This window comes from Carlito syrichta, unplaced genomic scaffold (assembly GCF_000164805.1).
Source record: "Carlito syrichta isolate Samal-C Ts95f unplaced genomic scaffold, Tarsius_syrichta-2.0.1 Scaffold311906, whole genome shotgun sequence".
In the NCBI taxonomy this organism is placed as follows: domain Eukaryota; kingdom Metazoa; phylum Chordata; class Mammalia; order Primates; family Tarsiidae; genus Carlito; species Carlito syrichta.
The window spans coordinates 394,146-404,398 of NW_007256002.1; the positions used below are offsets into that span (position 1 = coordinate 394,146).

The window sequence follows — 10,253 nt, forward strand, 5'->3', positions numbered from 1 at the left end:
CAGTCCTGCACCTGGGGTTGTCCCTTCCACAAGGCGGGCCTCTGGAAACTTCTGTCCCTTACTTCAGGGAGCAGGCCAGAGGCATGGTGCCAGCCTGATGGGCCTTGACAGGACCCTAGCGGGAGCCAGTCCTACCCATACCACACATGGAGGCTCTTTCAGAAGCCAACGTGTGTGCTGAACCTGAGCCAATAGCCTCTTCCCAGGATGTCCTGGCCACCATCCCTAAAGATGCTCTTCCCCTAGAATGGGGACAAGGATGGAGAAAGACAAGCTGGTATTTTGTCCAGGACATGCAATCTGTTCATGGCCATCCAGATTATCAGGAAACAGAAAGAGCACCCTACTGCCTTGGGTCTTTTAGAAAGATTGTTCCAAATAAAATAGGACTTCTTCCTTAATCAGCAACACTCCTAACCAAAAGCTAGGGAAGGAAGGAAGGGAAGGAGGGAGAGAGGGAGGGAGGAGGGAGGCAGGGAGGGGAAAAAAAGAAAGAGGGAAAGAAGAATGAAAAGAAGGAGGGAAAGAAAGAAAAAAGGAAGAGAGAGAGAGAGAGAGAAAGAAAGAAAAACTTAAGCTCCAGTTTCCAGTGCCTCTCTTTGCCTGTCCTCCCTCTCCCTTCCCAGTTTTATGGAAGTGACCAATGGAAGTGACCACTGGGGTCTATATGTAGGAACTAGTTTGGAAAAGTGAGGTACCTGCCTAAATCATTCACTCATTCAAGAAATGCTTGTTGAGTGCCTTCTTTGTGTCATTACTGTGCTAGCACTGGGGCTCTGAAGTGTGTTCTCCAAGGCTGCCTCCTTGACCTCTCCTGGATGCTGTTTTCTCTGGTCTATGATAGCACTGTGGGGCTGTCCCCATCAGCCACAGAGTGGTTTCTGTTTCCTGTACATTAATCTCATCTGCAAGCCTGAGGGCAGAGAGCTTTCTTTTATGCTCCAGCTGTGGGAATGTACCACAGGCCCAGAGCAATTTCTCATTACCTGGTGGATCCCTTCTTTGGAAAGCAAGGACTCTAGGAACCAAACCTCGCTTTTCACATGGCCCATGACATACCCAGCACAGTGTAGATATGTTAGCTCTTGAACCCTCTTGGCTCTGTGAGAAAGGCATTATATCTCCATTCTACAGATGAGGAAACTGAGTCTCAGAGAGGCAATGTGACTTGCTCTCAATTACACAGGTAGAAAACAGAGTCATGATTAAAAACTGGGTCTTCTGTGCCCACAAGAGGGTCTTCAGCCTTTCCCTAGAAAGAGCTCACTCCGGCTCTTCTCTAACCTTAGCAGAGACAGAACAGGTAGTAGGAGACGTTTCCTGACAGGCTCTTGACTGTTCAGAGCCCAGTCCTACCTCGGGGATGGCAAAGCTGACAAGGAGGACAACCCCAGCTGAGGAACAGCCTCTATCTGAGGAACTGGAAGTCCTCCTCATAGCACCCCCAGGATAGCTAGGGAGCAGCTGGGATTGCGATCATCGAAGCCCAGAGAGAGAGCTTTTTCCGGCTGGGAGGGAGTACCAGGGCTCAGGTCCCCACCCCTGTACAACTCCACTCTGGGAATCCCAGTTCTCAGAAGCTGTGGAAATAGGCGCGATAACCCAGGGCCGGGCACAGGGCAGAGTCTGGCCTCATATGTGCTTCCAAAGGCTGAGGAAGGATTGGGACAGGGGCTTGGGGACAGGGCCTTCTGGGAGTGAAGTGACAAGGACTCAGGGACAGGGTCTTCTGGGAGTGAAGTGACAGGGCCTTCAGATGGTGACGCTAACTGCTGATGTGGGAATGCATTCCCTCAGGCCTCAGTCTCCCCACCTCTACAGTAAGGATTGGGCTAAGTTGCCAGTCTGTGCCCCACTTTCAGTCCCATGAGTTCAGGGTCCCTGTTGCCTGTTGACAGCAGCCACACCGTTGGACTAGCAGGACCCAGCAGCAGAGGAAGCCTCTGGACACCCTTGCATCCCATCCCCCTGGTCTCGGTGCCTGGCTGAGAGTGAGTATGTGACCTGACCAGAACTGTGAGACACGATGAGGCTTTGCCGGACAACCTGGGAAAGAGATCCTTACTCTCAACTGCAGACCGTGAATTTCAGATGGTAGAAACAGAATCCCTCTTGCCATGGTGAAGAACTTGTCTAAAGATGGAATTGATGTGAAACAGGGCACAGCCAAGAGCCAGAAAGAAACTAGGTCCTGAGGCCATGCCTGATATCCCCGGGCTTTTGTTTTGAGAATCGAGGCATAGCCCTTTTTTCTTAAGCTGGCTTGTGTTGGCATTTGCAATTAAGAGTTCCAACTTGTGTAAACAGCCTAGCCTTTGTAAAGCTGGCTGTAAGGGGTCTTTCTTGGCCCTAAAGGCTTTCTCTTGCCTCTCCTTTCTGCTGCTTACCTAAGAGTTTGAGCTGGAAAACTCAGATCTACAGCTGATGAGCTTGCCCTGTTCTTCCCCCAACTAAATGCATTGCCATGCTCCTTTCTTCAGAACCTGCACCTCCCTCCACATTTCCTGACACATTGATGGCCTCGTTATACAACCAGGACCCCAGCCCAAACACTGAGCCTCCCCCTGCCCCTTCAGGATGCCTGACCCTGCCCCCACCTCCCTTGTAAACACACACATCTTAAACCCTTAGGGCTCCAGAGGAGGGACTAGCTTAAACCAACCTCCATGTTCCTGCCTAAAAGATAGGCGGTGGACGTCAAGACATGTTTATTGAGTCAAATGTCAACCTTCAAATGATTTTCAAACACTGTTGCTTCCCAGAAGTGACCACTTCACCCACCTACTAATCAGCTCAGACTCTCAACTCTCCCCAGAAAAGCAGACCCGAAGACCTGAGCAACTGGCTGAGTGGCCCTTGGCTTGGGACACCGGCCCCAGAGTTCAGGGTGAGGACTCCCATGTTCAGGACAGGGAGGAAGCTCACGCCTTGCCCACCGAGACCAGCAGCAGGGTAGGAGCAGCTGTGGATCTTGGCCAGGGTCTTTTTTTTCACCAATAGACTCTGAGCTGAACTGCAGGAGGGTGGGTGTGTGCACAAGAAAACATGTGTAAAGTGAGCAGCCTCTCGGTTATTGAGTTATGCAAATTGCAGCAGGAGTCAAGTCTTGAGGCCTAAGCCAAGAACAGACTATGGGGAACAGCAACGTGGAATGGCAGGGGCAGGTGGGGGTGAGGAAGTTGGAGAGAAGATCTTAGGAGTGGCTCTCCCAACAGCAAGCTTTGGTGGGAGTCACATATATTCTGTCCTGCTACTTAAATGGGCATGTGCAGCTGTGCCAGCTTAATGACATGAGACAGGAAGTGACCACACAGAATTTCTTTCTGGAAGGGGGGGTGGTTATTTTTCCACAATGGAGAGGAGGGTTGTTCTAGGAGTGGTTTGTAGCATCAGCAGGAGAGAACTGATGTTTATTATACCAGGTATGCTACCTGACTCTTCACATCCTTTGCCTTATTCAGTCCTTATAATAGCTCTGCACGGTACTATTATTCCCATTTTATAGGTGAGAAAACTGAAGCTCAAAGAGGTGAAGTAATTTGTTCCAGGCATCACAATGACTAAGTAATGTAAACAGGATTTGTGCTCAGGGTAGTCTGACTCCAAACCCAGGGGTGTGCTCAAAACGCAATGACATCAGCTTCTAGAACAATCCAGGACCAAGCATCAGCAGTAGCAGCATTGTCAACTTCAACAATAACCACCACCAAAGAAGAAACATGGACACGGGACCAGGGGAGGTTTTTCTGGCTAAGGCTTCACCAGTTCACCATGGAGACGGCATTGCCTTCATGGTCAGGCTCACATTATGTTCTATCTGAGTTTGCTGTATGTATAATATCTCTACTTAACTGTTTGTAAACAGCACAGAATTCGTCCCAGGGGTTCAGCTGAGTCATTCACATGAAGCTTTTTCTTGTCTTTATAAAAGTCGGAGTCACGAGAGCTCTTAGGGCAGGTTAAGGTTGAGGCCTGATGGGAGATAGACACCCCAGAACCTGCTGTGTGCACAAGAAACCAGGTTCTTAAGGAGCCATTCTGGGTTGTGAGGGGGCAGGCAGGTGAGCAGACCCTCTTCCAGGCCCAGGTTTCAGTCACGAGGCACACAGGGCACTGGGAAATCACTGGCTGGTGATGAGGTTTTCTTGGATGGCCCAGCAGCATCACTGATGCCTGAGTGAAGAGACCGGGTCTTCCTGCACCTGGGGGAACATTTTCCCAGGGTGGCCCAGGAGACTCTTTCCTGTACCCACAGCCGATGTTTCCTAATTATAAAATATTTTTTCATTAGTGATACAATAGAATTTGGAGGAATGTAGATATTTGAACATGGCAAGGTAAAATGAAATAACAGAAGTTTTTTTTTTAAGCATCTAATTTGGGATCACCCTGGATCCATCCCCAAAGGTCTGGACATTGTTCTCTTGGCTTTTCCTTTGAAGTTCTTTCCTTGCATTCCTCCTCTGGAGCCCCTGTCCGGGTCCTTCCACTAGAGTTGGCAGAGTTAGGAGAAGCAAAGGCCTTTCAGGGCCAACTGGGCTGTGGTGGGCAGGCTTTGGGGCAACTCTGATCTGCCCAGTCTGTGGTCAGGACTGGAAGGACCAGGTGGTGCAGGGGCCCCAGGGCAGGAAGGAGAGCAGGAAGGGGGGGGCAGCACAGGTGGTGCTGATACCCTCTTACTGCCTCAGTTGACGCCCAATTCCCACCTCATCAAAATCTAGCCATTCTGCAGCCTGCTTCTTGTTTGCTCTGCATTTCTGGATGAGAGAAGCCGATAACTGATCAGAAAAAGGACTCCTGGGAGAGCTGGTGCTTCTGCTGCAGTCATTCATTTTTCATGCAACTCATGAGGATGTTCTAAAACATAACTGGGATCATAATTCTCCCTTGGTGAAAATATGTCAGTGGCTCTCTGTGCCCTGGCTCCCAAATCCTGCTGTTGGCTAGAATCATCTGAGGTGCTTGATAAAATGCAGATTCCTGGGCCCTCGCAGAGCTACTGAATCAGAATATCTGGGAATGGGGCCCAGGAGTCTGCAGGCTAGCAGTCCCGCAGGGGAGTCTGACACAGCATATCCCAAAGACCAGAGCTGGAGAACCCCTGGTCTATAGATGAAATCCAGATCCCTGGGTGTGCATGCAGGGCTCTTTCTGCTCTAAGACAGCCAACCTCTCTTGGTTCTTCTCCAGTCACTAGGACCAAGGCATCTCAAACCCCAGCCCCAGTTTCCAGAATATTCCATGTGCTATCAACCCTAAGTGCCCCTCCTTGTGCCTGGAAGGCCATCTCCCCCATCTGACTCCAATTCATGGAAGACCCTACTCATTCTCCAGGAGCCGCCTCACAGTCCTCACTAGATTAACCCCTTCTGGCCCGTTTCCTTTTAGCACTTTAAACTGTTTAGCTGGGGACACAGACTTTGTATGTGCCACTACCCAGCACTGTGACTTTGGCTCTTGAATTTCAATGTCCTCAAAAATTGTTATGAAAAATATATAAATCTGAAAAGTATGTGAATTATGTAAATTTATATACAGTGTCTACTATAGGGTCTAGCAGAAAGTGACCATCAGAATGGTAACTTTTAATATTATTATTCTTTCTATATTATTATTATTATTTTTTGAGTTGGAGTCTCACTCTGTCGCCCAGGTTGGAGTATAATGGCACACTCATGGCCACCCCAGCATCGACTTGCTGGGCTCCAGCAATCCTTCTGCCTCAGCCTTCCAAAGAGCCAGAACTACAGGCGCACACTACCATATCTGGCTAATTTTTTTATGTATTGTAGAGATGAGGTCTTGCCAAGTTGCCCAAACTGGTCTTGAATCCGTGGGCTCAGGCAGTCCACTCGCCTCAGCCTCCCAAAGTGCTGGGATTATAGGCTAAGCCACCGAGCCTAGCCTCTTCCTGTATTATAATGGCATTCTTCGAACACAGAGTTCAACAAATTATGGCCCATGGGCCAAAACTGATCCACTGGTTATTTTTGTAAATAAATTCATTTATACATTGCCAGTGACTATTTTCATGTGACAAGGGACATTTGAGTAGTTGAGGCAGACACTATCTGAACTACAAAGCCAAAATATTTACTATCTGTCTTTTTTCAGAAAAGTTTTGCCAACCCTGCTCTAACATCATTGCAATTTTTTGTTTTCAGGTTGACCTTTCCCATTTGGCTGATAGCAACTCAAGGATCTTCATGGCAAACTCTTATTCACCCTTTAAAATCCAGTCTTTCACATCTTTGTATCTCCAACACTTGATAAATAATTAGGGCTTGGCCTGTGTCGAAGTGAATAATTCTTTAACCCAGTTTAAACACACACACATCTCCTGAAAGTTCCTGAGAAAGAAGGGCAAGTCTTTCTGGAGGATCAGGGCTGAGGTAATTGAGATGCTCAACCAGGGAAAACCAGGAACACCTAGGGTTTAAAATAAAGCACTGTGGGAGCTGAGTGTTTCCAGCAGCATGGGTTCTGAGCCTGCCCCTACCTCCTGGCCTCAGTGTATCACAGTCTTACTGCCCCCTGCCAGCCAGCTCTAGCATTCTGGGTCTTAGAGTTGGGATTTTCTTCCCTGATGGAAATTGTCTTTTCAAAGATTAGTATACTCCCATCATCCAAGACAGAACAAATGGATGATCCAATGGTCCAAAGACCCCCATGGTCCTTACAGGGTACAATCTGGTAGACCAGACTCATTTTTTAATATACGAATTAGTGGACTGGTAGTTTTTCTCTGCAGATTTACATTTTGTTTAGTTTCTGCTACCCATGAATTCGCACTTCCTGAGTAAAGCTCCTTTGGGGATAAGAACTGGGATTTCAAAACAGTGAGACCATTCCTTTGTGAACTGGTTATGAAAACACTCTGCAGCTTTGGGCTAGTCACGCCTCTCTCTGGGCCTAGCTTTCAGCTTCAGTACAACAATCTTCCAACTTTGGACTCCCTGGAGTCCTGGCCAGAGGGATGGCCTCCATCAACTCTTGGTGACCAAAAGCCGTAGCTGACCACAGACAACTTGAAAGAGATTCTTCTGTCTTCCATTCCTCTGTGCTTTGGGAACATATTCTCTGCCCTTCCCAGCAAATATAGCCACTCATTCCTGCTGCCCTTTCTTGAGGCTTAAAGAAGATACTTTAGCCCTGAAGTAGATCCTCAGAAGATAAGAAAATGCCACAGACATGGAAAACTCTGAGCTGGATGAAATGGAAACACTGAGCTCTCCCCTGAGGCCGGATGAAAAGTGCATGGATGAAGGCCAAAGTCCATCCCTTCCCCGAGCCACTGGGAGCTGAACCCTGTCCCCTCTTTCGGAGGCAATGCCTCACTCTCCCTTCCCCCTCCTTGCAGACACCCTCATGGGGGCAAATACTGAGCCTGCAGGATCCTGGTTATCTGCGGGCAAATCGATCTAACTGTGGATTGGACTGACTTTTATTGATTTCCTTGTGGGTGATTTATAACTGCCTGCTTCCTAAAAGGGCTTGTGGCCCGATGTCAATAAAAACACTCAGAGGCCAAGAGAGTTAAAAATAAAGGTTGAAAAAGGAGCAGAGGAAAGAAGGAGATAATTCCACCAGCTGAGGTAGGATGGCTCCTCAGTTCGAATGACCTGGACAGGAACCTTGTATCTCAGTTCCTACTGATATAACCAATTGAGAGCAGCAGCCATCTTGCTTTTGGCTTTAGCAAGAATTACAGAGCAAGGAGTAGCTATAGTTTGAGGTTCTAAAACTGACTCTTGGTTCAAAAGAGAACAAAGTTAGAGTGAGATTTTGCATTTCAGAACTTCAAAGTTCACTTCACGAAAGGACTCCTTATGCAAGTATGTTGCGATACTCTTTACACAAGCAGGATCTGAAATGACTTTAGCTTTGGTTTTTATTTATTTTTTATTTTTGCGTCAGAGTCTCACTCTGTCACTCAGGCTGGAGTGCAGTGGCACGCTCACGGCCACCCCAGCGTCGACCTGCTGGGCTCCGGTGATCCTGCCTCAGCTTTCCAAGTAGCCAAAACTACAGGCACATGCCTGGCTAATTTTTTGATATATTGTAGAGACAAGGTCTCATCAAGTTGCCTGGGCTGGTCTTGAACCCCTGGGTTCAGGCAATCCTCTCGCCTCAGCCTCCCAAAGTGCTGGGATTACAGGCCTGAGCCACCGTGTCTGGCCAGCTTTGGTTTTTAAAGCAGGTAGTACACATCAAAATCCTAGGTGTTGTGTGCATGTCTGAGGCTAATGGCTGATCATCAACTCTCCCTGGTGTGGCTTTAGAGTAGACCCTGACTGAAATGAGGGCACAAGGGTCCTTTAGCTCAGGGACAATGGACAGGGCCTTTTCATTCTGGCTGCAGATCACCATCATTGGGTGGTCATGGCAAATGGGTTATTTAACAAATTCTGGCTTCACTAGTTGCAGCTAATAGGAGATCAGATCTCTCAGAGAAGGGCTGAATTGTGCCCCCGTCCCCCTGCAAATTCTTATGTCAAAGTCCTGTCCCCCAGTACCTAAGAATGTGACTGTATTTGGAGACAGGACCTTTAAAGAGGTGACTAAGTTTAAGTGAGGCTGTTAGAGTGGGCCCTAATCTAATATGACTGGTGTTCTTATAAGCAGAGGAAATTTGGATGCACAGAGAGGCACCAAGGCTGTGTCCGCACAGAGGAAAGATCATGTGAGATCACAGTGAGAAGGCAAAATTCTTCAGCAAAGAGAGAAACCTTGGTAGAAACCAAACCTGCTGATACCTTGATCTTGGACTGCTCTAGAGCTGTTAGAAAAGGTGGCTCAGCCTGTAATCCCAGCACTTTAAGAGACCGAGGTAAGTGGATTGCCTGAGCCCGCGGGTTCAGAGACCCACCCGGACAACTTGGCAAGACCTCATCTCTACAATAAATCAAAAATTAGCTGGACGTGGTAGTGCACGCCTGTAGTTCCGGCTACTTGGAAGGCTGAGGCGGAAGGATCGCGGGAGCCCAGCAGGTCGAGGCTGCAGTGGCTGGGAGTGTGCCGCTGCACTCCAGTCTGGGCGATAGAGTGAGACTCCAACTCAAAAAAAAAAGAAAAAAGAAAAGAAAAGAAATTGTTGTTTAAGCCATGCAGTCTGTGGAATTTTGTTATTACTGTCCTAACAAACTACTACAGCTATGGACAGACTCTCTCGGCCATATCAGACTTAAATTCAAGTCTGCTTCAAACACTTCATCTTTGAAATTGGGATCAATAAATTTTGGAGAATAATTGCTTTAGTATTTTTCCAGGCCAACCACAAAAATTCTTTTAGAACCTTTCTAATGAAATAGAAATGCTCTGGACCAGTCCTTAAGAATTCTATCTTTGAAGAAGTAAAACTATTACTACTTGCAGATGATATGATCTTTTATATATATAGAAAACCCTGAGGTATCCACTAAAAAATATTAGGACTAATAAATGAGTTCAGCAAGGTTGCAGGATATAAGATTGATATACAAAAATCAATTATATTTCTATATATTAGCAATGAACAATTTGAAAATGAAATTAAGAAAGGAATTCCATACCCAACTTCATCAAAAATACAAATATTTAGGATTACACACAATAAAATAAATGTAAAACTTATACTCTCAAAGATACCAAATATCTTTGAAGGAAATTTATTTATTTATTTTTTGAGTTGGAGTCTTACTCCGTCGCCTAGGCTGGAGTGCAGTGGCATACTCACGGCCACCCCAGTGTCAACCTGTTGGGCTCAGGCGATCCTTTTGCCTCAGTCTTCCAAGTAGCCAGAACTACAGGCACATGCTACTACGCCTGACTAATTTTTTATTTATTGTAGAGACAAGGTCTTGCCAAGTTGCCCAGGCTGGTCTCAAACCCGCAGGCTCAGGCAATCCACTTGCCTCGGCCTCCCAAAGTGCTGGGATTACAGGCTGAGCCACTGAGCCTGGCCTAAGGAAATTTAAGAATAGATGGAATGTCATGTCATGTTTATGTAGCAGAATAGTTAATATTGTTAAGATGAAAATATTCTCCAAATTTATCTATAGATTTAACGTGCTCTATCAAAATCCTACCTGCTTTTTTCGCAAAAATAAATTTTCACAATTTTTTGGCAATACAAGGGACTGAGAATAACCAAAACAATCTTTTAAAAAAAGAAAGAAAGAAGCCAGGCTCGACGGCTCAGCCTGTAATCCCGTGCTTTAGGAGGCTGAGGTGAGTGGATTGCCTGAGCCCATGGGTTCGAGACCCGCCTGGGC

The 10,253-nt window shown here is 47.0% G+C and overlaps 1 protein-coding gene and 1 long non-coding RNA gene across 3 annotated transcripts in view; one reads left to right on the top strand and one right to left on the bottom strand.

Moving 5' to 3' along the window:
- Positions 1–6,287, top strand: part of LOC110596645 — an 18,404-nt gene extending 12,117 nt beyond the window's left edge. Inside the window, exon 2 of the long non-coding RNA XR_002482606.1 lies at positions 6,165–6,287. This is a non-coding gene — a long non-coding RNA (uncharacterized LOC110596645). The remainder of the gene's footprint in view (positions 1–6,164) is intronic.
- The window catches only part of MRVI1 (murine retrovirus integration site 1 homolog), a 135,521-nt gene that overhangs the window by 101,684 nt on the left and 23,584 nt on the right, over positions 1–10,253 (bottom strand). The gene's annotated exons all lie outside the window — the stretch shown is intronic.